Genomic DNA, 26,480 nt, shown 5'->3' on the forward strand with positions numbered 1-26,480 from the left:
TCTTTTATTCGTTTTTATTCAAATAATTCGTTTTATTTTTACATTATTGAAAATTTTCAAGCCTTTCGTTTGTCCGTTGTGCCATTATTTTCTAGGATCTTTGATAATAAGCGGCAAAACAATAAATCTTGCATGCAATGTAGTTTCCCAGTGTTCAGTTGAAAATAAAGTGATTTGAAAATTACTTCAAAATATGATCACATTTGAATATTAAATATTTTCAAAAATATATGTCCCCAAATTCTATCACTAATGCCAGCAAGTACCTTTAGCGATCCCCCCGCTCCCCTTTTCGTCCCATTCACAATTGCAGTTCAACAGTTAAAATATGATAATATTACTGTAATGGCACATCAAGTGCAATAAATTGAAAACTTTATAGCAAGATTAAAAAAAAAAAAAAAAAAATCAAAAATATTAGCTTTTATTTCTATAAAAGTTGCCTATAAAAACATGCCCAAGATCTTTATGATCTATTTTCAAAGGATTTATTATTATTATAATAATGCGCATAACAATAACCTATTTACCATTTTTTTTTAAGCTTGAAAAGGGAAGAATGAAAGTTCAAAAACATTTTGAAAGCGCTTTCTTAAGAATCGGTCCATTTTCTCGTATGTCAAAAATGTAGGAGTAAAACAAGCATCCAGTGACGTCTTTAATGTATCTTTTGAATTCTTCTCCCGGTTTTCACATACTGACTTTGAGTGCGGGTGTTTGTCCAAGGTTTGGGCCATCCAAAGACTTTCCGCTTCATGAATAACACCAAGAAGTTGAAGGCGGTTAACCTTTTCAAATACGCAGTTTCTGTGGAAAAAAGCCCTTACCTTTTATTTACTCTTCAACAATACTAATCCTTTAAACATCATCATGAGTGAAGTTTTTATTTTTTTCCCCCTTTAGGCCACCGCCTATTCACCAAAGACCAAAAGTTGGCAGTAGAAGTTAAAAGGCGTGATCGGTGCCAAGTCAAGTGTGAAAGTAGGCGGCCCTAGGCGACTCGGCACACCCCAAGAACCAGGTGTGCCTCTGGAGTTGTGGAAAACTCTTCAAAAGCGTTGATTGCCAAACACGAAGCTTCAGATCCGCCTTGTGAAAAAGGAGGGAAAAAAAGAGTAAAACTCGTCGCGTGTATATAAATAATTCGCAGCGAAAGATAGAATAGCGAATGCAAATGAAGATCTACCTCTTCCTGTCAACCGGTCTAGCTGCTTTCGCGTTCCTCATCTTGTCCTTTTGCAACCGAGTGCAACTTTCGGTTTGGATATGCCTCACAAAGAACGATCTCTACCAATGCTCTTCCAACGTACCATTTGGGAATTGTTTGGGAGAGCAGTTTCAAGAAATATCTCAACATTTTTCTTTAAGTCTTCTGTCAGGGCGGAGGAAAATATTTATGACAATTTCAAATATATCTGTAAATCACACTTAGTCATATTTGTCTTTCTAGTGTTGAATGAATTGCAGAAATTGCTATCATAAATTGGTAAACTTATATTAATTGAAATAAATAAAATATGATACACCACAAAACTGCACTCTATAAATATACTGAAAAAAAATTAAAGAAATATTTCAATGTAGACTATTATTTTAGTAAGTTTTCTTTCTTTTAAATTATCATTGTATCAATTTTCATTTTTCTGTTGAACTTTATTGTATAATTAAAATATTCACATTTTAAAAGGGATAAAGTTAGAGCACCGATCTTGCGCGTAGATTTCATTTAAGAATATCACCGAATGATTGAATCCCAAACCAACATTTTAGCATTTTAACTAACGAGGAATTCAATCAACTGGAAATAATGAATACCTATTACTATTTCTTAAAAAAAAAAAAAAAAAAAAAATCGGATACAAAAAATGAGCTTCTGTAAAAACGTTATTACCTAATTTTAAATATTAAAGGATATACCGGTTGATTTATTGTTTTCCGATTTATTTTCTTCAGAAAGAGCTTATCAAAACAATATTTCTAATATTTACTACAGTTACATTTCGCTTTATTCTCTGTGGTGCAGATATTAAGAGATTTTTAACTCAACACTTTCTTAAGCGAAAAACTTTTCACCATTTATTAATAACGGCTTTTGTCCACATCCGATACAGAATCGCATATAATATCGACAAAAACACTGAAAATAATTAAAAGACTTTAAATAACTATAATGCGATTATCTTTCGATTATTTTTATTTGATTGCCGATTATTTTATTTATACCACATTTAGAAAAATGGCACGGAGATACTGAATCAAATATCACGATGAATAGAAGTCTATCATCGCCATCTCTTAAAATACACACAATTTGGCTCTTAATGCCCTCTTTTAACCTTCATTTCTACACTAATAGGTACGGAGAGTTAATCTTCGCCTTTCCGAAGATCAGTTTCCGTTCTCAGAACTCGTTAAGAATTTTTTAAAGAGCTGATAATCTCTACTTTTGGTTTAAAGACATTGATTTGAAGACGCGTTGCAGCCATTTCCTTTAAAACTTTCCAAAGGTATAATGGTAATTCTAAACATTAGAGATCGCAAATGGCTAGGTTCGTTTAATGGAATACATAATTTAATCGCAGCATTTAACGATCTTGTTTGATTTTCCCACCGACCTTCAATTATTCGTTTTGAAGGTTTGCAATATAACCCGTGATCCTATACCTGTCGTAAATTTAACGGTAGTTCCATTTTCATTACCAGGTTTGGAATGGGCAAGTACCCAGAAGGAATCGTTTATGAATTCTGGACACTTTCCAACCTATTTTAGATCTTGGAAATTTCCACGGATTATACCTGGAAGAGAATAATGCACACTGAAAGATCTATGTTACACAATATGAAACTTCAGCTCTTTAGGAAATTGCTCTTTAAAATAATTTTAATATATTTTTTAAATCAATTTAATTTATCGTGAACAAGGAATTGACTTCAACTAATACTACAGTTTTACGAAAATATGCATAGTTCATTTTCTTCAGTTTCCAAACTTATAAAACTTCCATTAAGCTATTTTGTTTAAAATATTAAGGGAACTAATTATCTAATCATTACCAAATTATACTGGTCTTCAGACAAAAAGATTTAGAAACTAAAGTAGACGAATATTACTAAATCAAGTTTCTTTAATTATATTAACGGCCAATTTTGAAGTAACAAGGGTAATTTTTGAACGGTCAATTGACGAGGTGCCCTTCCTCTAGAAGTTCCAAGCCACGCCAATGGGAGAAAGTTTGACACACGACGTCAGATTTGAAATGCATCAGTCCACCATGCATGGTGGACTAATCAGTCCACCATCCATGTTGGACTGGTGCGTGGATGTAGGTTTTGAAATTAGAAACCTCCGGTTTCAAAATTAATAATTATAAATTTATTACAGATTAGACATAAAAAACCCCTCCTGCAATTCTAAGGAACTAGCATTTCTTTAACTTTTGGTTCTACAGCATGAAACTTCTACAATACCAGTAAAAAACTATTTCCTACATTAAGAATTTTGTATAAATTAGCTAAAAATTTAAGATCTAAAAACTAATTTTTTTTTTTTGTCAGATTAAAGTATTTTGACCTTAGAAAAACTCTCCGAACAGGCATTTTTTAAAGCCACATAAGCATTTTAAAAGAGGTATGAATTTTTTTTTTATATTTATAGTTAAAAATAAAAGCATGTCAAAACCAAAAACAGCTAGATTTAGCAATTATGCTTATTTGCAAATATCCACTATTTTGAGCACATTATTATATATCAAATTAAGCACAATTGTGAAGAATTTACACAAGAATTTAACCATGACCACATACCATGATAATAATAAAGCAGTAAAAAAAAGAGACCGACGAAGAAAATCCGATTTTTTTTATGTCATATTCCCTGCAAATTCAAAATATAACAGACAGATTGCAGAATAATATACTATTTACATTTTGCAAGGGATACCAGTATTCAATCATCATTTTATAACCAACAAAATGAAATAAAAATAATTCCATACCTCACAAATCTATCATATTCCAATTTTGCAACATTTTTCTGGGCTCAACAACAACAAAAAATAAATATTTTTTTTAGGTATAGATTGTTTTACTGTTGCCTTTAAGAAGTTGACTTGCATAAAAGGGATTCAAATATTTTCTATTTATCGGAAGCTTAAAAATGGAAAAAGAAAAAAAAATAAATAAAGCCACTCCTATTCGAGTCGGAATTTCTGTTCCCATCTTAAATCTTGTAGTGGTCAATCTCTTTCAATTCCCTTTAAGAAATATGCGATAGCAAAAACAGACTTTTTTTTTTTCGTTGGGCTCCTGGGTAACCCATAAAGCAATTTCGTACTTTTTTTTTGTCCCGACTTTTCTAAAGCGGCTGTATATTTTTTTTTTAATATTTTACCCGCAAACAACCAGCCTAGGAAAATATATTTCAAATTTTTCTTCAATTCCTCCGCAACTCGAGTCTGTAATCGTTACCTCCCAGATATTGTAAAGTTGCTTGAGGATAACAAGAACTTTGTGTATTTGCACCACGTGATTACTAATGCAACGGAAGAGTAGTATACAAATTATTTCAAAAACACAGGAAGATGATAAATACTATTCTTTCATGGAGATTTATATTGATTTTGAAAGAATAGAAGCTCCAATAAAAAAAAAATAATAAACGAAGTATTTTCACCTTAGATTTGCTCATAAAATAAGATTCCTTTCAATATTGAAGCATTTTCTTCGATTTCATTTCAAATTTTTTTGTGCCTAAATTTTTTAAATAGAAACTATTAAATGATAAAAGTTAGATCAAAAGCAAATAAAAAAAATAACGGAATTATGAAATGACGAAGAAATTTATTAAGTTTGATAAATGCCCAATTTCCTAAAAAGTCCTTAGCTTAAAATTTCTTCAAAAAATGAAAAAAAAAAAGCAATTATATTAAATGCAATAAATTTTAGAGTGACCGATATTAATCGTTACTTTTCTCTCCGTACACATCGTATTTTGACTACAAAATAAGATATTATGATGCTAAAAGTTTTACCTCGGAAATTTCATATATGAAAGAGACCATTTATCATCAAATATTACAATAAAACTCATAGTTTTGAAAGGCGTAGATAAACAAATAGTTATTTTAAAGGTTGCTTTTGAATGAAATATATGAAGAGCAAACAAAACAGTCAGAACTCATTAACTCAAAAAACAACGTGAAGTATTAATCTGAAAACCATCGCTACAACTTCTTTTATTAAATTCATTAATGAGTTTTAATATACAAAAAGGAAAAACAAAAAATACACCTTCCTTAATTTTTTTTTTTCATTACAATCAATAAATCAGTTTTTCAAATAACTATTATACAATGTTTGAAAGAATTGATTCATAAACAAAGGTTCATAAAAATATTTCAGTTCATCAATTTTAGCCTTCAATTCCGGAAAACGCTTTATTAACGGATGATCATAATTAAATATTGCAATACAATTCAATTATGATTATCAATTAAAAGAAGATTATTGATGTCTTAACTTTGAACTTTTTACGGAAAAATGAGTGAATAAAATAATAAAGACTTTAATAATCTTCGTTAACACTCTTTCATTTAACATACTTTATGCCAAGGATTTTATTAACTAATATCGCATTTTTAATAAGATTCTAGATTTATATAAAGTTGATTGATATCAAACATTTTTACATTTTTACTTCTAAACACATTTTTAACCCCTTAACTATTTTGCCCGAATGCCATACGTGCATCGACATCGAATTTTGATAGTTGTAAACATAAAAATAAACCATTCATAACGATTATAATACAATATTAAAATTACTTCGTATACATAGATAAGTCAGGTATTCAATGGATTTCCATTTGAATCAAAATAAGAAAATATTCCCAAAATAGAAGGCGTCATCTTATTAGATAGTAAAGAAAATAAAACAGTTAAGTGGTTAATAACAATAGTCTTTTAAAGATGTGCGTAACAAATTATGCATAAGCTATAAACGTTTTTAAATGTTTGTAAGATATAAGAGAAAAATTTCCCGAAGATTAAAAGAAAAATAACCCGGTTTAAGTTTTGTTGGTGTTATGCAATACCGTGAGGAAAAAGGGCCAACTATTCATAAATGTTTTTATGAGAAATAATTATAAAGCCCCATTTTGATATAAAGATAGAAGAGGCATTTTTTTCATACTCTTACATCAGATAAACATATATGAGCACCTTTCTTCCTTATAAATCCTAATAACTTTAATATATCCTCATAAGAGTTTTACATTTAATATTTTAGGAGCATGTTAATGCTTTGGCCTTTCAAGTAGTTTCGAAATCATTATCACTTCGCGAAATAGTATTTAAAATTAAAATCAAGGAATTGAAATTCTAGGTGTATCTTTCCTTTAATGCTGCATTTCTCACACAGGCGAAGAAATAACGAAATAATTTTTATCGCAAATTTCTGTACGAAATGCACTCCTAACAGTATTTTTAACTTCGAAGAATATACGAAAGTTTTTCAATTAAACATCCACAGCTAACCACTTTAAAAACGCAAAAATCTGTGCGGCCCTTCTAATTTGAATATATCTGAAGGGAGTGAAAAAAAAATTTAAAAAAAGGAAGAAAACCGAGAACAAAATTCCGGCAGTACACCGGATGAAATGTTCTCGTTTGAGGCCCGTAGACTGGTAATTATAACTTGAGGGCAAAAACTTCAGATGAGAGAGAGAGAGAGAGAAAAAAAAAATGCATGAGAAGGGTGTAGTTGAGAATTTTTTCCCCTCTCCCCTTCTTATACTGTTATCTGTCTTTCCCTCCCCTCCGTATTCTCTAGGCAGTTTTCAACAAAGGATTTTCGAGAGAAGAGAGGTTAATTTTATTTCTTCACAGCAGCTTATTTTCTTTTGCTTCTATTAAAAAAGTTTAAGAACTCCTGTTCTGCGATGAACAGGGCATAGATTAAGCCACCATATTTTTACCAATTTTTAAATAGGCAATTTCAGGATCACTGTCATATTTATGTATAGCCCGTTCAAATGTCATTATAATGCAACGACAATAACTAATGAAAGTTCAGAAGAAAAAAAAAGATTCAAAATATTGTTTAGAATATGCATCTCTTTGGTAAAATGCCCTTATTAGTTGAATGCTTATAAAATATTTTTCTCAATGTAAGCTAATAACGAAATTACTGTATACCACGAACTATTCAAAAACTTTATTAGGTAAAACTTTTTAAAGAGCGCAAACATTTTGTGTACATAAATTGGGATAAATTGGAAAATTTTGCGTACATAAATTGGAAAATTTTGAATCGATTTTTTGGGTACGTAAATTTTCACAAAATGGATAAACGACTTCTGTAATGATAGAAGGGTGCGGGGATAATAATTTTCAAAATATAATCCATCTTCATACCAACAAGCGCTCCTGGGAAAGACACTGTCGCTTGTCATAATTCAATGCCAGTCTTAAAATAAAATGGTCCTATCAATAGAAATCGAATTCAGAAGAATGGAGCATTTATATGGCTACTTTAAAATTATTAAATGGATGTATTAATCTGGGAGTGGTGTTTTGAATATCTACAAGCTTTCTCTAAACATGCTGCCTTATTAAATATAAATATCGTAATTTGAGCGAGACCAAGTTAAGGAAAAACGTGTTGAATGTTATGAGAAAAAAGTTCTTAATGTGCTTTCTCTATATCGCAAATTAATTGCAATCGAAACACAGTTCGATTCCAATTAAAATGTGATATCTAAATTCACTTTTAACAATTTCATCAGTAATCGAATCAAACGATATAAATTTTTTAAAAAAAATCAAATTTATTTTAATTTTATTTATTTTCAAAAAAATTCTATGGAATTTGTAATCATTTACTTACCGAAAAAAAAAATGTGGTAAATATTTATAAAAATCAAAGAAATTTATTTAGCTGACCAGCAAAAAAATTTGAAAAAAAAAAAAAAAAAAATCTAGCATCTCGAAGGAATCGGATAATGTGAAAGACATCCTACCATTTTTTTAGTTCATTTCCCAAGATGAAAAATAAATCAGAAAAATATTAGTTTTGCAATTAAAAATGAAGGAAATATTAAAAAAAAACCATATTGCAGAATGCAACGAAGTAAAAGCATTTTTCTAGTGAAAACTCATTTTTAATTAATACCAGTAAACTATTTCCTCTTTATCATTTGTTTCCTCAGTAAGCTTGATTCTAACAGTTCGAAGCTTTTGAGATCAACAGTGAATTTCGATAATTGTAGTTTAATATGAAAAAAACTCTTAATCTATATTGAAAAAAAAAAGAATAGAATGAAGTACTTTTTCTCTCACGAAATAGCAGCAACATAAACTTTCTGAAGTGATCATTTGCAGGCCCAGTCAAATTGATATTCCTTCTATAGAAGATATTCTTCTTGGATAGATTACTTTTTTTTTTCCTTGCAAGAATATTCTTTTTATGCTCGAGAAATGCATCTCCGCAAGATTTTTAAGAATTTCGGCAAATAAAGGTTATAAGCTTCTCTTATCCATTTTTGGGTCCTGGTTTTTATCAATTTAATTTGCTGAAAACAATCTGTTTACTGATGAAACTTCCATTCAAAAATCAGATTTCTAATTTTTACGAGCTTTTCTTCAATTTAAGCAAGCAAAATTAACCCAGAAAATCATCTTGAGTTTTAAAAAGTCCATGAAATTATAAGGAACCTTCAATCTTTTTTTTATATATCATTAATTAAAACTTGGTTCTCATATTTTTTTTCTTGCCCTAATGGATGAATGAATTGATATTTGTTTGACAGATGGAGTCACCGACTACTTTTGCTTTAAAATAGATCTACGATTAGAAATTTTTTTAAAAACTTTGGCATGAATCTGAAAAACTGCACGCATTAAACAATATTTCTTAAATTCCTAAATTTCTCCAAAGTTAAATATTATTTAAAATGTATTGATTATTTTTTTTAAATTTATTGATTAATATCTCCTATAAAAGAAAACGGAAAAAAAAAAAATTATGGCTCGAAATGCAAACCTCAAAATACGCGAAAAGATCTTTAAATTTAGCAAATCTTTTAGCAAACCGAATCTGCAATAAAATTATGCATAAAAGAACAGATTTTCCCTCACTTAGAATTCAATGTAAGGAAAATTAAACTTTGAAATTCGGCATTGTTTGCTGTATTATTCAGAGATAACACAACTAACAAATTATTCAAGTTCGATCTGAAACTGGAGAAACTTTTGGTTCATCTCGCAATTACTAAATTATCATTTTCAGAGAAAAGCGGAAAAATCAACCGATCCGCCAGAACTGAAATTGCGCTTATAACTTCTCTAGAATTGAAAGCGAGTAAAACTATTCTTCAACTCAATATCCAACATAATTGCTACTTCCATATATTTTATTTACTAAGCTATTAGTAAATTGGCATTTACAAACTTTTTTGCTCATTTTGAGTGAAATGACTGTTCTGTCTGGGAAAGTTGACAGGTTAGAAACTTATCCGAAAGAAAACTCGCTCAATTTATATTAATCAAACTTCTTCATCCTGAAAAGTTGCCGCGTGTTGAAAGTAAGTGAGCGACCATTTTGAAATCGAGTTACCATTGTTATGCTGCCATCGTCTGTGAAAGCATCGAGTTTTCATCCATCATTGTCAATGGACTCGTTCCCAGCTACGCGAAATTTAATGCATCACGTAATCTGACAATAATTAATTCATTAACTAATTATGTGCGGTCTGCAAAGAAACGCAAGAGATTTGGGGTGAAAATACTTTAAGAACACTCGGGTAATGTGTAGATAACCGTATATTGATGAAAAGTTCAAAAACAACAAGAAAAGGAGAGGAAAAAAAAAATAATAAACGAGTTCCAAATATGACTGATGAATTACTGATCGACTGTTATTAGAGGAGTTACGCTTGTCTGGTAATTAATGACTCTGAAAAATAATCGTCATACTCGATAGTATTGATAAATCCTTTTTTTAAACGTTTTTAATAAATTTATTCAATAAGAAGCCGCCAAGAAAGAAGGTTGACTAAGAAAATGATCCCCTAACCTTAAGTTTGGCACAGTTGACCCTCCCTTCCTTCCATGGATTGCAGGTGTGCTGTGCTCTGTTTGGACGACCCAAAAAATGTCGATGATTAATGAATTAATCAAAAATTAATCTTATGAAACATTCATGGACAGCAGAGATTTAAAAGAAGAAATTTCTAAATGCTTTAATACACAAAATAAGAAAGGGGATTCTTTCAGGACTGACTTGGTTGTTTACCTTTAAACTTTTGAAGAATGCTTTAGATAAATGCATCTTCCTACAAAACAGACATGTCGTATTAGTTTTATTTTACTGTCTCTGAAGATTTTATCGCTTGTAAATTTTGAAATATGCAGAGATATTTGCAAAGCGCTTTATGTTTTTTCATTAAAAGACACAGAGGTTAATTCAACTCCGTTGTGAATTCCCTTATTGCATGCAGTTAAGTTTGCTGATATTTATTTACAATAAGGCTAGAATAAACTTTTTGGGTTACATTTGAAAGTTCCAAATGATTTGAATACCGGCTTCATTATCATTATTCTAATTATGTTTTATAATTGAACAATTTTTCAAAATGTCACTTAAAAATATCTTTAAAATCCAGGCCCAGAAAAATTACTTTTCAACAGCAATTCCTTTTAAAAAGCGAAAATAAAAATGAAATACCTTTAAGAAAATGAATATAGTATTCATACAAATTATCTGGGATCTACTACGACGTGCCCTCCAAATGAAAATGCCATCCGAACGGACCCCCCCCCTTCCCATCAAGTTGTCGTTCACAGTAGGATGAGGTTCTACAACTTTTCATATAGCATAGCGTTCCAATGTATCGCATAAGTAAAGCACATTATGAATTTAAATTTGTAACAGAGTTGGTATAATACATTAAAAGATAGTTAAGCTATAGTTTCTTATTGTATGAATACGATCTTGATTCGCTTACATGTTCTGTAATCCTTAGAAACATTAAGTTCGCTAAGTTCGTTAAGTTGAACATTGTTATTATTTGAGTTTTGAAAAATAGTCAATTGAATACTACAACGAATTCTCCAATCTTAAAATTCTGCATCCCATTCACTTTTACAATAAAGCTATTGATAAATAAACACGAAAGCAAATAGCATTGTTAAATTTGCACATTAGAAATAATTAAATACTAATTTTTGGATAAAATTCTATAAAAATAATGATGTATACTCCATATTCAAGAACTCTTGATGAAACTGAGCAATCTCACAGAATTCAGTAAAAAAACGAATCTTCAAAAAATATCAACTACACTCTACGATTTATATTCATTAATTTAGAATAGTTTTCAAAATTTATTTCCTCCCCCTTCGAAGCGTTACATTTCATTTAATCCTATAATTCACAACTCGTCACTGAATGTTTTAAATGTTATCTCTTTGATATTCAAGCTAAACAGAGCAGCTGGTAGAATTCCCCCAGCTGGATCAGCAGCGAACCAGCGTCATGGGTATTAAATCCTTTAGATATATTTCACCTTGTTTCCCAGAATTCTGTGACGTCGAAATTGCACGGGATTGGTTGAGGATGACAAGAGATTTCTATCTGGAATTTGGAATGAACTGTAGTTCCATGTACTGGACATCAAAAATAACTCTTTGTAACTCACTTATGTGTCATCCACTCGGTTCCTCCTATTGTGGAGTAATGATCTTATCTCTTTTTATGCCATGATTACATGGCCTACTGAAGAGTGAGAAGTTTTTCATCTGCTTTTGGCACGAAACTGGATATGGTTGGATGATAAGAGGGCGTTCGGCTTCATATTCTTCACTCGCATAATTTATCTCGAGGCACATAAATTTGCCCAAGTTTTGTGATCTTTAACCTTGTTTTAAATACATTTTTTTTTAATTATATCGAAAATGTCTTTCTCCTCTACTTTCAATTAAAACAATCTTCTTTATATTCGAATATTTGAAAATTCTAACAAAGAACGTTACGATGTATTTAATTTGATTCCGATATACGCATGAGCAACATTTTTTTTTTTTTTTTCCGATTCAGTTGGTTGATTATTACGATTGGTATGGTTTGAATTCGGATTAAAATGATAAATAAAACTGCATGCAAATATTAGTAAAAAATGGCAAATTGAAATAAATTATTCTGATAAAATTGAATAAATGCAGAATTAAAAATATATCAAGAATATGAAATAGTCAATAAATCCATCATCACTGAAAAAAATTCAAAATTTTTCATTTTTTTTAAAAAAATTAAATAAAATTACGAAGAAAATCATTCTAGTGCAAGCAATTCCAATAACAATTTTCCTGTCTCTTTGTCAAGTCACTCAGTAGAGTAGAAAAGACTAGCTTGCATATAAAAATAAGCACCAATAATTCCTCTCAAAAGACCATCTGTCAGACATTTTCAATGTCATAATAACATACAACACTTCTTCCAATTGATTTCTAACTAATTTTTTATGCGTTTTTTATTCTTCATTTCCGATTTTATGGTACAGTGAATACGAAGTAATAAATAAATAAAAAGGATAAATTATTTATGTCTGTAACTGCAGATAAATATCACTTTTTCCAGGCGACTTGCATTATTAACCAGGATTGATATTGGTAATAAAAATTGACAATGGGTTTTCGCCAACAGGACGCCTTTTCGCTTTTTAGCAACTGATTGATTTAATATAAAGGAATCATGCCAATATAGTTTACCTAGGAAACAGGACTTATGAGATTAATTAGATTACTTACCGAAAATGACAAGGATTTTTTCATGTAATTAAAAAGGCAAGTTTATTTTTTAAAACATTCAGAAGTTTCATTTATTAACAAAGACGATTCTTTAACTTAGCTTTTGCCTCCAAAAAGTACTTCTGATGTAGAGATAAAGGTTCTCGCTTTTCTGGAGGATACAATAATAAAATTGTGCAGGCCGTATCTTGGACAATGAAACGTATCTCTTTCGCCAAGGATTGGTGCTCGGACAAGCGATACCCGATTTTTTGCTGACCATTTTACCCTTGTTAATGTTACCAGTTATTCAATAAATCCATGTTTAATGGCAGAATGGGGTATATGATTCATATTTCACTTTTACTTTAGAATTTTCAAACGTTTTGACGGAAAAATAAAACTATCGATTGTGACATAATTACTAAAAAGCAGTACATTGATTATTGTATGCGTATTGCGGTGAATGTATTATTACTGCATTATGTAATGTAAAGTGTTAAACAACTTCTTCATGAGGGTGCGTAAATGTTAATTAAAAGTAGGCGATTAACACCTCATTTTTTAGTTTCTATTCATGACACTACTTATAAAAGTAACAACATTTCAAAAATTCTTTCAAAATAAAAGACATTACATCCCAATAGAAAATATCAGTGATAATAAGTGGCCATACTTGTAATATAATACACATGAGAAGCATCTTAAGTTATCACATAAAATATCAATAAAAAGATTTTTTTCAAATATTAACGTAATTAAGAACTTTAAATAATATATGGCTCATATCTTAGAATTAGGTTTCAGCAAAGAGTTAAAAGGTTCTAAACATGATAAAGGCCTCCCTGAATTCCTTGAATTTCTTATTTACTATAGCATTACTTGGCAGATATAAATTAAAAATAATACTTTAATGTAATTCGAAACTTGGGCAAGAGAAAAATTGTTAGAGGGTCTTGGCGCGTTTCTTGCGCATTAACAAGATTTCTGATATCGCAATGTAAGTAGACAGGGAATTTCGAAATGCTCATTAATACCAAAGTCGACTTTCTAAGATTAATTTCGAAATTCGATTATTATCGGTAACATTTTCAACTCCAATCATTAATAACGAAATAGCTAAAACGAAAGTGCCCATCAAGAGTGAAAAATGGCGAAAAAAAGTATAAACTTCAAACTATAACGAGGAAGATGCATTTAATTTGAATAATCAACTCAATTTCAAATAAAATAAAAATAGAATTAATTTCAAAGTTTAATATAAGCTTTATAAAAAATTTAAACTTATATTAAGTTTATATAAAATTATTCACTTTCAGTTTTGAAAGATTAAGGATACTCAGAAACTAAACAGATATCATGAAAGAAATAAAGTTTGGAACACAAAATTCAATATAAATGGAAACGTTAAAATTAAATCCAGACCAATTAAAAAAACAAGAAATATGAATATAATTATAGACTAAGAAGATCTAGAATTCCTAAGACGTAGAAATCTACACCAGATGACAAACGTCATGCAATGAAATAAAACATATATAGATGCGTAATTATAATACTCATAGATTAAGATATTTATTATGAGATTAAAACAAATACAATCCAAACCGTCAGTATTTGAATATTCAGTACTATTTTTTTTTTTTGGTTGGAATAATTGTTTAACTGAATTAGTAAAATCAAGCGTAGAATCTCATTCAGGAGAATTGGAATGTTTACTCGTTGAATTATTTCAAACGAAAAATGTTCGAGTATTGCAGATATTTAAAAAAACACACATTTAATTACAAAAATTTATATTTTCGGGTTTCAAAACTATTCGTTTCATTCTGATATTTTTATTTTCATCAATTTATGAAATATAATTTAGAGCGTTGAAGTCAGTTTTCACACATATTCGAATAAGTTTGAGCAACGAACGTATGGATTAATTAGTCTCTATTATTTGAAAGATAATAAGCTTGACATTTGAAGCTGTAAAGAAATGGTCTCAGTAGAGTAAATGCGTAGCATATATATATATATTCCTTCAATTTGGAGAAAAATTATTTACTTTTACATATCAATTTTCTTTAAATCCTGAAAATTTTTCCATTCCAGAAACTCGTTTATTTTAAGATCTAGCAATTGTTTGCTTGTTCTCTCGTTACTTTTTGAGATCCTTGATCCTATATGGCATAGCAATAAATCTGATTACACTTAATAAGATGTCCCCGTTTTCAATTAAAAATTATATTAATCGAAAATATAAATATACATGTTCACAGTACGAGCACGTTTATATAGTAGAAACCATCAAAAATAATTTCCGAAGTCCATACAGCACATCATAGAGCCGACATGTTTATTATGTCAACCTCTTCCTCTCCTAAATGAAACCCTCTCCACGTTCCTGACGACTCTCCATAATAAAATAGATGAAAAGACAGCAGGTAAGGTACAACAAATACCTGTAAGGTGCCATGCAATACGCCCTTTTTACATTTTGATCTAAGTTCAAAGTTATGAAAAATCCATCTAGATTCTCCGAATACATTAGAAGAATAAAGTCAATTGCCAACATGGAAACAGTCATTCTTGTTCCTTACCGCATTTGCGCATGCATAAATGAGGTGTAGTTCCTTTCATGCTTTTGAATTTCTTTTCAGGGGTAGTTCAGATGAAGTTTCTTTTGTGCGAAAAGTGAAAGCTGAACTAATTGTCAAAAAACTGACAAAGGGTAATAAATAAACAACAACAAAAATCTACAGAAGTGTATAAAATGGCAAACTTAAGGGCTCTCAGAAATTATGGGGCAATTTTGTGCCAAAGTTCAAATATCCAGCCTTTATCAACAAAGTGTACAAATAGAAAATACGAGGCGAAATCTTGTTTTAGGAACAGAAACACTGCGTTCGCCTACAGATCTTTACTTTCTTTTCAAAAATATCATTACAAAATGTACTAGAACTGTTTTCAGGCCACACCTTACTCCTAACGTGTTTTTTACATTACTTATGAAACAGTTTTCCATATAACGCTTGCTTACATATTTGATAATTTGAGAGTAACAGTAATCGAGGTGAATACTGCTCATGATAAACACGTTGAAAGCAAATACATTTTCTTTCTTGCGCAATAAAATTCTTTGCATTCTTTTTCAGATGGTTGAGATTAACGTCACGTTTAGTTTTTAGCATATGAATCTCGAAAATCCATTAAATACAAGTAAAAAAAGACTCGATGCGTAAGACAATGCAAATTTAATAGTTTTTGTACCAGATTTTGAAGGAAATTATCCCGAATCCTGTTTCTGGCATAAACTACAAACCTCGATTCGATGTTTTAAAATTATGGAGGGAAAAGACAATTGCATAGTTTATCAAAAGCATAACATTTTATAAGGTATTAGAGTTACGTTTCATGGAATTTAAGCACTGGCTCGGAATGGAGAGATTAAGATTTTGTTACTGACCATCAATTCTTTATCAGTACAGCTTTAAACTTTTCAACTGCGTAAAAATATTCTATTCATTAAACAAGATAATTAATCATCCCTAGAGTTGATATTTTAGCTGAACTCATGAAGTTTATTGCTCTCGTATTTTCAGCTAAAATGTATAAGAGAGGGAAAACAAACTTAGTTTTAAAAGCTAAAAGAAGAAATAAACTTAAAAACTAAAAAGAAAGAAGAACTAAAAAAAAAAAAAAAAATTAGAAGGTGAAATAACTTGAAAGCTAACAGCAATCTGGCAGACATCTGAAAAAAGCATCCAGAATTTTTGAACAAAATAGGGAAAAATCAAGGTGTTTCCAGAATTACTAAATTACTTTATCTAAAAATTCTAAATTGCTACATCAAAAAATATCCAGTGACTGAAAATTTAGAAATCAAATAAGGACTGAATTTTCTTGAAGTTATCGGGTAAAAAATTAGCATAAATTGAAATTATTTAGATATGTCGAGTCATCTTTACAGGTATACTGGAAGAAGCCTTTTATTAGAAGAACTTCTTGAATATTTCTGTATATTTATCATCCAAAAATTGCGGAAAATCACAATGTCCAACAATCGCAAGCCGTTAAATGACATTCCACGTTTATCGTATTTCGGCAAAGGTAGTCCACTACTTCGGCCAATACAATCATCAGATCTATTCTACCTAGATATCTTCTGGGGTCATCTAAATCCTTACGTATAGTACATTCTCCTAGACAGCAATGAAGATACTGTTGAATACATTAATTCCATGGCCGTCCAAGACATGCCAACAAACGTATAGAACGCTTGTGACCGAAAGGTATCAACCATATGTTACATCTCGGTGAAGAAACCTGGCACCTGTGCACATTTTGCAAATAAACCTATTATTAATAAAAGGTATGTTCGTAGTTATTATTATCTTGAGACCTCTATCCTCTTATGTTGTATCTTAATTCTGTCACTATCTTGAAAATCAATGAGGATACACTATCAGTTTCCCCATTTTGAGCCTGGCGTAAAGGACCCAACTCAACTTACTGAGTATAGGTTACGAACATCCTACATCTCAAGTCGAGTATCAGAGAAAAGGCTTCAGTTTCAAAAAGTATTTCCTGTAAAACGTGTGAAGATGAACTTTATTTTCATTAGTTTCTAATGCAAAATTAATTCAGTGAATGATGGATAAGTGAAATCAGTTTAAAAATTTTCCCAAAATTCTATATGAAAAATTTTAGACAACTGTTATGCTGCAAAAATAACGAATAAATGTCAGTCGATAAAATAGCTGACATCTCAAAAACTCTGATTCTCACTCCCCATAGCTTGATTCCGGATAGAATTACTATGCTCATTATGATTTATTATGTTCTATAAAATTAAAAATTATAAACAAAAATATCCTTGTATCAAGTATGACAAAGTTTATTTTGAGGAAGCTCATCAATTATGCGGCGAAAATAAATGCGTCTTCGTCAAAAGAAGGTAATCTTTAACTATAAATACTTAAATCGAAAAACATTTAAGCTATTACTGTGCTGACTTTATAGTATCACTATAGTTAGACAATTAAATTAAATAACGTACTATTCTAAATAAAGTACCCGCCTAAGGTAGCTCTATATGTAAGATCTTACAAGAAATTCAACTTTAATATTTTAACTAATTGATGTAATTGGCATTGAAAAGAATTAAATATATTTTTATAAATATATATAATATATTCATGTAAAAATTGCTTTAGTACAAAAGTTTTAATTGAAATTATATCAACTGAAACGAATCTATGAAAAACCGCCAATAGCTAATTTTCTCCGCAATTTATTAACATTTGTTATAGTAGTAAGGCAAATTATGTTAAAATCGTCTACAACTATTTATTAAAGTTTGAATTTTTTATTTTTTATATTGAAGAAAATCTCAAAAAATATCTTCCGATTCCTCAACTCATTATGTTTTGGCACGATCTCTCATAGCCTGCAGCCGCTGCTGTTACTGAATACCTATTTCATTTAATTTGCTAAAAACATCATTTTTGCATTCGTTTGTTTTTGAGAGATTGATTTAAACTTGCTTTTGAGCATCATTAAATCACTAAATTAAAATTACAACCAAAAGTATTAAAATAAGAGAAATTTTTATAAAAAAAATGGTAATAAGAGTATTTCAAATGATTGGTTTACATTTTACAACGCTACACAACGAATCATAGAAATGTAATTTCAAAATCTAATTATTGTTTACGATGTTCACTCTTGAAATTGGTTGAACAGAAAATCTAATTTAATAATATTTCATTTCTTAAGATATCCCAATAAATCTCTCTCTCTCTCTCTCTCATATATATATATATATTAAAGAAGATTAAGAATTAACCGAAATTTTGGACTAATTACACATGGTTAAAAGTTTGCAAACAATTTAAAATAGTGTGAAATAAAAAAAATTTCGAACACTTAAATGCTAATTTGAATTGGTAATTTAAAAAATTAACTTCTTAATTACCTTTTATATAATAAGGTTGAACAAAACAGTTTTAAAAAATTACGCATTAGCACAAATTTCTGAAAAGTAGCAATATATTTACAAGTAGTGATCAACTAATAAATGTAAGAAAGAAAAGAAGAAAATAGTAATCCGCGGGATTAGATTTAAAATCCACAAGAATTAATTCAACAGATCAGCTTTTGAAGCATTACAAACCAAGCTAAAAAAAGTTAATGTTTTGTGCATTTCAACGTAAGTCTAGATTCCACGAATTGCAAAAAACATAATTGGGTCTCAAGAAAGTAATGACCGAGAACAGGATAAATAAGAAATGTAAATTTACATATCACTGATTGAAACAAATTTCCAGAAAAAAATTTTCATTTTTTTTCTTCTAAATCACACTTATCAACCAAACCTAATCAGGGTTTATCTTCTATTCAGTTTCAGTTGGTAAATAGAAGGATTGGGGAGGTAGTTGGAAATTAACTTACAAATCGAATTTTCTAGAAGATTAACAATATAATATTCTTCAGATATATCTAAGAAAGGGGAGTGATTGAACAAAACGGAAAAAGAAAGACTATTTCCTTCTGTTTATATATATGCACACACAATGTAGCATTTCCCAGTGTTTATGTCATTCTTCAATGGAGGATAAAAGCAAAGAAAAAATAATAAAACAGAAAAATAAACTTCCTTTGAGCTAGAAAACGACAACTATGTTTTCAGCTGAGACCTCCAAAAACTAACATTGAAATCTAAAAGAAAACTCTTACTGTTTTTGTTTTCATATTTTTTTTTTCCTACAATCATTCACTACCGCTGCAGCTGGTTGAAACACTTGAACTTCTGCAGAAGCTGCAGGGGAAAGAACGAAGCGCAGTTGATAGTAATATCTTTTGGGGAAATAGACGATCTTCTCCATTTTCAACCCCCATGCTCTTAGTGAAAAAGTGCAAATATTCAGTTAAGGACCAAAAGTGTATGTATAAGAGATATAAGAGTGGCCATTTTGGAAATCGCCGAAAAGAAATGATAGCGTCATATTTTGAACCATTAGCAATCATGGAGTTGTATAATAGCAATCGATTTCGCAAGTGTCATATCTTGCTTAAATCCACTGTAATCAACTGCGTGTTTTCCCATAACTAATAAAATGAAAATTAAATTTTATGATAAACAAATTTTTAAATTCTAAGAAGAAATAGCATGAAGTTTTAAGAAAAAATTTGAGATGACAAAAAGATTTGATATTGGGCAGCTTTTTTAAATTACCGATTTCCGAAATGTTATTTTCATTATATATCTGCATAAACATATGTCAAGGGATATTTCTATATCAGCAGCACAAATAAGTTTGTCAAAACCGTTATTTTTACTTTTTAGCAATCAAAATTTAATTGACCCACGTCCTTCAAATACAGATAAAGAACAGCAGACAAAAGTAAAAATATCTCATTGGAAGATTTTTTTTGAAAAACAAATTAAACAGCACGTTTCCAAGAAAATTTCTATTAAAGCTTTTTTATTTATCTAATCTATAAGAGGCGTGATCAAATAATGGAATATTTTGATTTATATTCAAAATTTGTTTTTCATTATATAACCGCCTTTCATCTTACATATTTAAATGATAAAGTCATGCAATAAAAATTATTCTACTAGTACGTCATATATCGTAAAAAAAAGAATGTCTCCAAAAAGATCGAAAATAGTCCAATAGGATCTAAAACTCCCACTGCTTACATACAGCTAAAAATACCTCACAAAAGCTTGCCGAGAAACTTTTTTGAAACCCAACACCTGTTGGCGAGTCAAGCAACTCAACTTGTCATGTCAGTTGATGTACTCGCTTCGTAAAAATTGATGGTTTCTACTAGGAGCTTTAGGAGGAAAGGAAGCTTTGAGAGCTCAAGTACTTCCTTACGCGGGAACAGTCTTCCTACTGCAAACGAAACACTTAAACCAAAAGCCGAGTAAAAATGCCAAAAATCAACCGCAACTTTTCTGCAATATATAAACACTCCAAAGTTCAGAACTTTCGTTTCAAGTGGGTCCTATCTAAACATGGTAGCCAAATGACGCTCAGAATCTTGCAATCACGATTAAATGAACGCACAACTATCACCTACATTATATGCACACACAAAAAATCATGTAGGGTGATTACGAATATGAAAAAAAAAAAAGGTTCGATGAATGTTCGAAAACAAGCTTTTAGGTTAATTGTCATTCTGAGATTATGGTTCAAATATAACTAAATTTATTGATCGAGGAAGAATTTAATTCCCCATTTCTAGCTAAATGCTAATAACCGAACACTTGTTTTAGAGATGGATTATAAATATATGAAAATACTGCATAGCGTTTCACTTTAATGTTGTCCTTCAACAGGCTAAATTTGGAGATCAAATCAGTTGATACGTAGACACGGGAATAAAAATGTTAACACAGCTTTTATTCAATATTTGCACTTAAGTTTACTTTTTAAAATTGGAATATCTGCAAACGCGAAATATATCTAAAACATTAGCGATTCTTAATATGGATTTCATTACTTAAAAAATATTAAATTCAAGAATACCTGAATTTAAAGGTAGTAGAGATTATTCAGATCGGAGGAGATTTTCAAAGACAAAGAGCAGCCTTGCAGTTCTGAAGCTTCTATCTGGAAAAAAAAAAGAAGATAATTAGAAATTACGACATATTTACATTTTAACAATACATGCAAAGATCCTTAAAATATGGCTTCCTCAATAAAATAGAATTCAAAAAAGAATTACTTCGGGGCTGTTTAAGTTTCAGTAAACATTCAAAGCGTCAATATTTAAACGTGTGTGTTTGTGTATTTAGAAGAGTATTGGCAGGATTGGGTTTCAAACAAGCCATCTTCCAATCAAGAAGTGGAGCCTTACCACGATGTCACAACGCCTTTTTTACTCACCACCAGAATGGATTTAAAATGTTGCATACTATTGTGGTAGCGAAAACATTATAAATTCACTACATCAGGGGTTTACTGCGTCCAAATTTGATTAAAATACATGATAAATAATTCCTTCTCAAGATATATTACGATACCTGTTGAATATGGAATTCACAATATCGAAGTCAAGAGCTTATATCAAAAATTAATAAATCAATCATGTTGAAAATAAGTCTAATTTAGTGTAAATATTTCAATGTCTAATACTGACAAAAGATTATTAATTTATTTAGAATTATTCAAAGGAGATGCTTAAGTTTCATTCTTTCTTGGATCAACAATTAAGTAATATTCAAGTTGATAAATTTTAAAGTATCTGATATTTTTATGGGAGGGAATTCTGTAAAAAGAGTCACAAGAATCTCGGTCTAATTTACAGTTCACTAAGCCAGTTTATTATTATTATGATTAAATCTATGCCCAGGATACGTAATTATTTTAAATTTTCATGATTTTAAATTTAGTGCTATGTAAAATCATGTTAGAAAACGCATTTCATTTTGAGCGACTTAAAATAGCAAATTTAGCACCATATACCTAAATATAGTATTACGAGAAAAATACTGATTGGTCATCAATATTTAAATCGCAGGATATTTAATTCATTTTTAATCACGAAAAGTGGTCTATTCCGAGTTTTATATCGATTCTTTAACTTTTTAAAAAATGGAAAGCAAGAAAAGCCTAATTTTGTATGTGTATACAGCACCAATTACTCTTTAAACTGCCATTTAACGTTCCTGTCAAAATAAAGGAATTAATGCTAATTGCAGATTTATTTTTAGTGTAATAATTTTTTTCCAAAAATGTTATTCTGCGTTGCTATAGCAACGGATGAAAGCTTTTTTTTCTTCTTCGTCTTAAAACAAAGAACTGCTAAAGAGGTATTAAGGCAAGATAAAAGACTGTAGATCATCGGTTAACAGCATCTCCAAATCATTAAAAGACAAAAGGATTAGCCTCTTATGTTTTCCCAATTTCTTTATTCTTGAAGCTGTACAAAATAAAGAGAGAGAGAGAGAGAGAGACCTTAGTTAGATAGATTAACAAAAAGAGGGGGGGGGGAGCAGAAAATATCCAAATGTCAACGCGAAAAGCTGTGCAGTAAAATTTTGTTTAAAACTTCAATGCAGAAATATACAAAGCCGTTGAAGATATGTTAGTGAAAAAATGTTTCAGATTCTTACACTTTGTTCTGTTTGGTCGAAAAGACTTCTTCTAACAAGCTGTTTATGAAAGGATTTCGAAAATGTTTAATATTCTCACTAATTTCAATAATTACATTAGTTCTTTTTTCTTTAGTAGAAATACGTTGGGAAAGAAAAAAAGAATAAATAATAAAGATATCAAAAATTTCGATTTATAAATTTATACGGCATTACGACATCGACAGCACATAAATGAAGAATAGAACAAATCTTTCATAAAAAAAAAAAATCGCTAGTTTCCCACTCTAAGAAATTTGTTTTGTTCAGTTTAGTTATATTTACTTTTCCCTTTCCAAGCAACCTGAGGGCAGTTTTTAGACAGATCTAGTAATTTTGAACCGAGGTTGGATGACGAGGGTGACACTTGAGCCGGCACTAAACTCTCCAAACTTCCGTTTCAAATAGGAGACCGTTTGGTCTCGACGGATTTGATATGCAATAGGTTCGCTTACACGGCAGCTCTATGGAACCGGATTTTGAATCTAGAATCCTCTGATCCCTAAGCCGAGGCCTTAACATCAAACCATCGTGACCCAAAACTTGTTTTGAATATCTGTGTAATGAAATCCGAAAAGAATAAATGCATTTTTAATTAACTTAGATAAAATTTCTAATTAGAAATCAATCTTTTATAACTCCGAAATCTCTTTATTTTTGTAAAAGGTTTTTTATTTCTGAAAAAAAAAAAAAAAGTCAATTTCTTAGTCTCATGAAATGATTGTAGCCACAGTAAAGTCAGGTCAGGGGGGAAAAATAACTGAAACCAAATAATTTAAAAACAGTTTACTGCTATTCCTACATAAAATTTCTAATTGTATTGATAAAAGTGATAAAAATCACTATTCAATTTCCTGGCAATACACCTATTTCAGATTTCTATGTATTTTAAAATCATTTTTTAATTAAATTATTACATTTATCAAACCTGAAGTTACTAATTCCGTGTGAACTAAGCAATATCAATGATGCCAAAGCCGAACTAGAACATAGGTTGGATTCACGTATTTGAGTTGGTCCGCAATTTAAATTTCTAGAATACCTTCTGAATTACATGCCGTGTCTCGTCGCCCAAAACAAAATTCAGCAAGAAACAATTTGTACTCAAAAGAATGAAGAGAAAAGGGCGTTTTGAATTCAAATTATCGTCGAAACATGACAACATGTACCGCAATAAAATTTGTTTTATTGGAAATAAATTATTAAGAACGGACACCCAAAATTTAATGCTAGACTAAATGACATGAATCTTGATTTTTCAGAATTTCTTTGCATGTTTTTTATTATATATATATATATATGTTTTAAAAAATGTGAAAGCTAAGAATTTTAAGGAAATGTGGGGGGGGGGATACCTTCACTCGCATTTCTCAGTAAGACTCCATATAAACTCTATTAAGGAATTAAGACTAACACATAAATAAAACTCACTAACGTTTGTAAAACCATCCTCGAAGCCAGCGCATCGAATCATCTGGTTGACGCCACAACTCACCCGAAAGAATTCTGAGCAGACACTGAATTCGCAACTTCTAGGTTGTACGAGGGGGGTTTCCAAGGTGCTTCCACCAAGGTGTTTTGATTGGGAATCAGCCCCCACGTCTTGAGTTGTTACCTGACAGCTCTAAGGGTGTTACACCGTTTGGGAAAATGGGAAAGATCAAAGGACCTAGCGCTTGGGGGGGGGGGGGTAGGCAGCTCCTTTAATTGACCGCACGCTGAAAGATCGAAACACTGACCCCTTCCTCGTAAAGTACAAGTAGACTCGCTTCTGTAGTCTTTCACGATTTACAGGGGGATTACTCTTAACGTCGGCATACTTTCTTATATGCCACCAAAGGGGGGGGGGGAGACGAGCTTAAGCGCATTAAAGAACAACAGCAGCAAAAAAGAACGACGAGCCCCATCCTAGGGGGACATTTGACAAGTTGCAATGGTCTGTACAATTCTTCTAGATCTTAAATTAATTATTGGGGTGACGGTAACATAGTTTCAGAATTTACTTTTGGAAAAAGAATTGTGGTAAAGTAAGAAAAATGTTTATGGACTAACTACCCACCCTCTATTGAGAAAATAATATACTTCGATAAATAAATATTTTTTGGAAGAGAGTAAAAATTTTTTAGTAAATAAAACTTACGAAAATAGAAATAAGTACACAAACATTTTATCACTTTCATGTTAATCTGCTACATTAGTTCGCTTACACAGTTGAGTTTCAAAAAAATTCGATCGGTTTTTGTTTTTCACCCTCGGTATTTGATTTAATTGAAAAACTTATATATAGTAGAGTTTCTTGAGTTTTTGCGATTTCAGATTTATTGAATTCATGCATACAGATAAATTCATTATCATGGGCAATACTTAATTTACTTAATTCATTTCTTGAACTACATTTGTGCTGGAGAAAAATGTTTTTAGCCGCATTTGGATTGTGATTTTATATAATTTCTATATTTAAACAGTATGCCAATTGGTGTTTTTTTTTTCTGTTTTTTTGTTCGCTTCATGAAATGACCAAATTTTTTCACTATCATTACAGGACGCACTGGATGTTGGGAATATATTTTAAGAAGGTGTAGTAACAAAATACAAATACTTTTTAAAGAGTAACGTTTTTCTTTTGACAACGAAAAATTCTAATTTGCAGTAATAAAGGAAGGAAATAAAATAACATTTTGCCACTGCTAATTGCTTATCATAGTTTTATTAATTTATTGATAATTATAAATATTTACTACCAACAGCAATTTTTATGCCAATTCTATTTCAACAACATATTATATTGACAATAATGATAGTAAAAATCTACACAAAACGGAAATTAATAAGTATCCAAAAGAAGTACGATACTAAAACTCTCAATATTTTCTAAAACAGAATGATTAAATTTTATGCGCATTAAAAGCTAGCAAAGAGAATTCTTCAGTTATTTTCGTTTAAATGAAGTTAATATATTTTTATAAAAAAATTAGTATAAATTAAAAAAATGAAAAAATCTGGTAAATCCGGGGCATTTCATTCGAAATCGGCATAAGTCAAGGATATAGTCTTAAAATGGAATTATTGACCAAAACACAGATTGCCAAAATGATCGTAAACGCCTACACACTTTAGTTTAATACAAAATTTAAAAAGAATTATCCCCAATTTTTTTTTATGTATATACATTAACAAATTTTGGCAATAATATTTTGAAGCTCCTTTCCATATCCAATATCGTCAATTCACAGTTGGGTTAACTTTGCGATGCCCAATAAATAGATTTCGAAATTTTCTAGGTTTCGAGGCACGAGGAAAGAGCCTCAACCAAATATATAAAAAGCAGAAAAAAAAAAACTAATTATTCTGTATTGGGCAAGCAAACAGTTATATAACAAAACATCCAGGACTAAACAGAGTGATCATATTTTACGCCAAAAATATATACACCAAATATTTTGCAACTTAAATAAACAGTCTACTTCACCAATTTAAAATTTCATCCGATTGAAATTATAAACTGCTTTGAATTTGAGGCTTTTCTTCTGATTGCTTAGTGATAAATAAATTTTAA

At 30.2% G+C, this 26,480-nt stretch overlaps 1 protein-coding gene across 2 annotated transcripts in view; it reads right to left on the reverse strand.

Moving 5' to 3' along the window:
* The window catches only part of LOC129958354 (toll-like receptor Tollo), a 276,682-nt gene that overhangs the window by 90,065 nt on the left and 160,137 nt on the right, over positions 1 to 26,480 (reverse strand). For both annotated transcript variants that reach the window (XM_056070784.1, XM_056070781.1), the window contains exon 4: positions 21,318 to 21,401. The gene's annotated coding sequence lies outside the window, so the exon portion shown is untranslated. The remainder of the gene's footprint in view (positions 1 to 21,317; positions 21,402 to 26,480) is intronic.

This window comes from Argiope bruennichi, chromosome X1, assembly GCF_947563725.1.
Source record: "Argiope bruennichi chromosome X1, qqArgBrue1.1, whole genome shotgun sequence".
NCBI classification, from domain to species: Eukaryota; Metazoa; Arthropoda; class Arachnida; order Araneae; family Araneidae; genus Argiope; species Argiope bruennichi.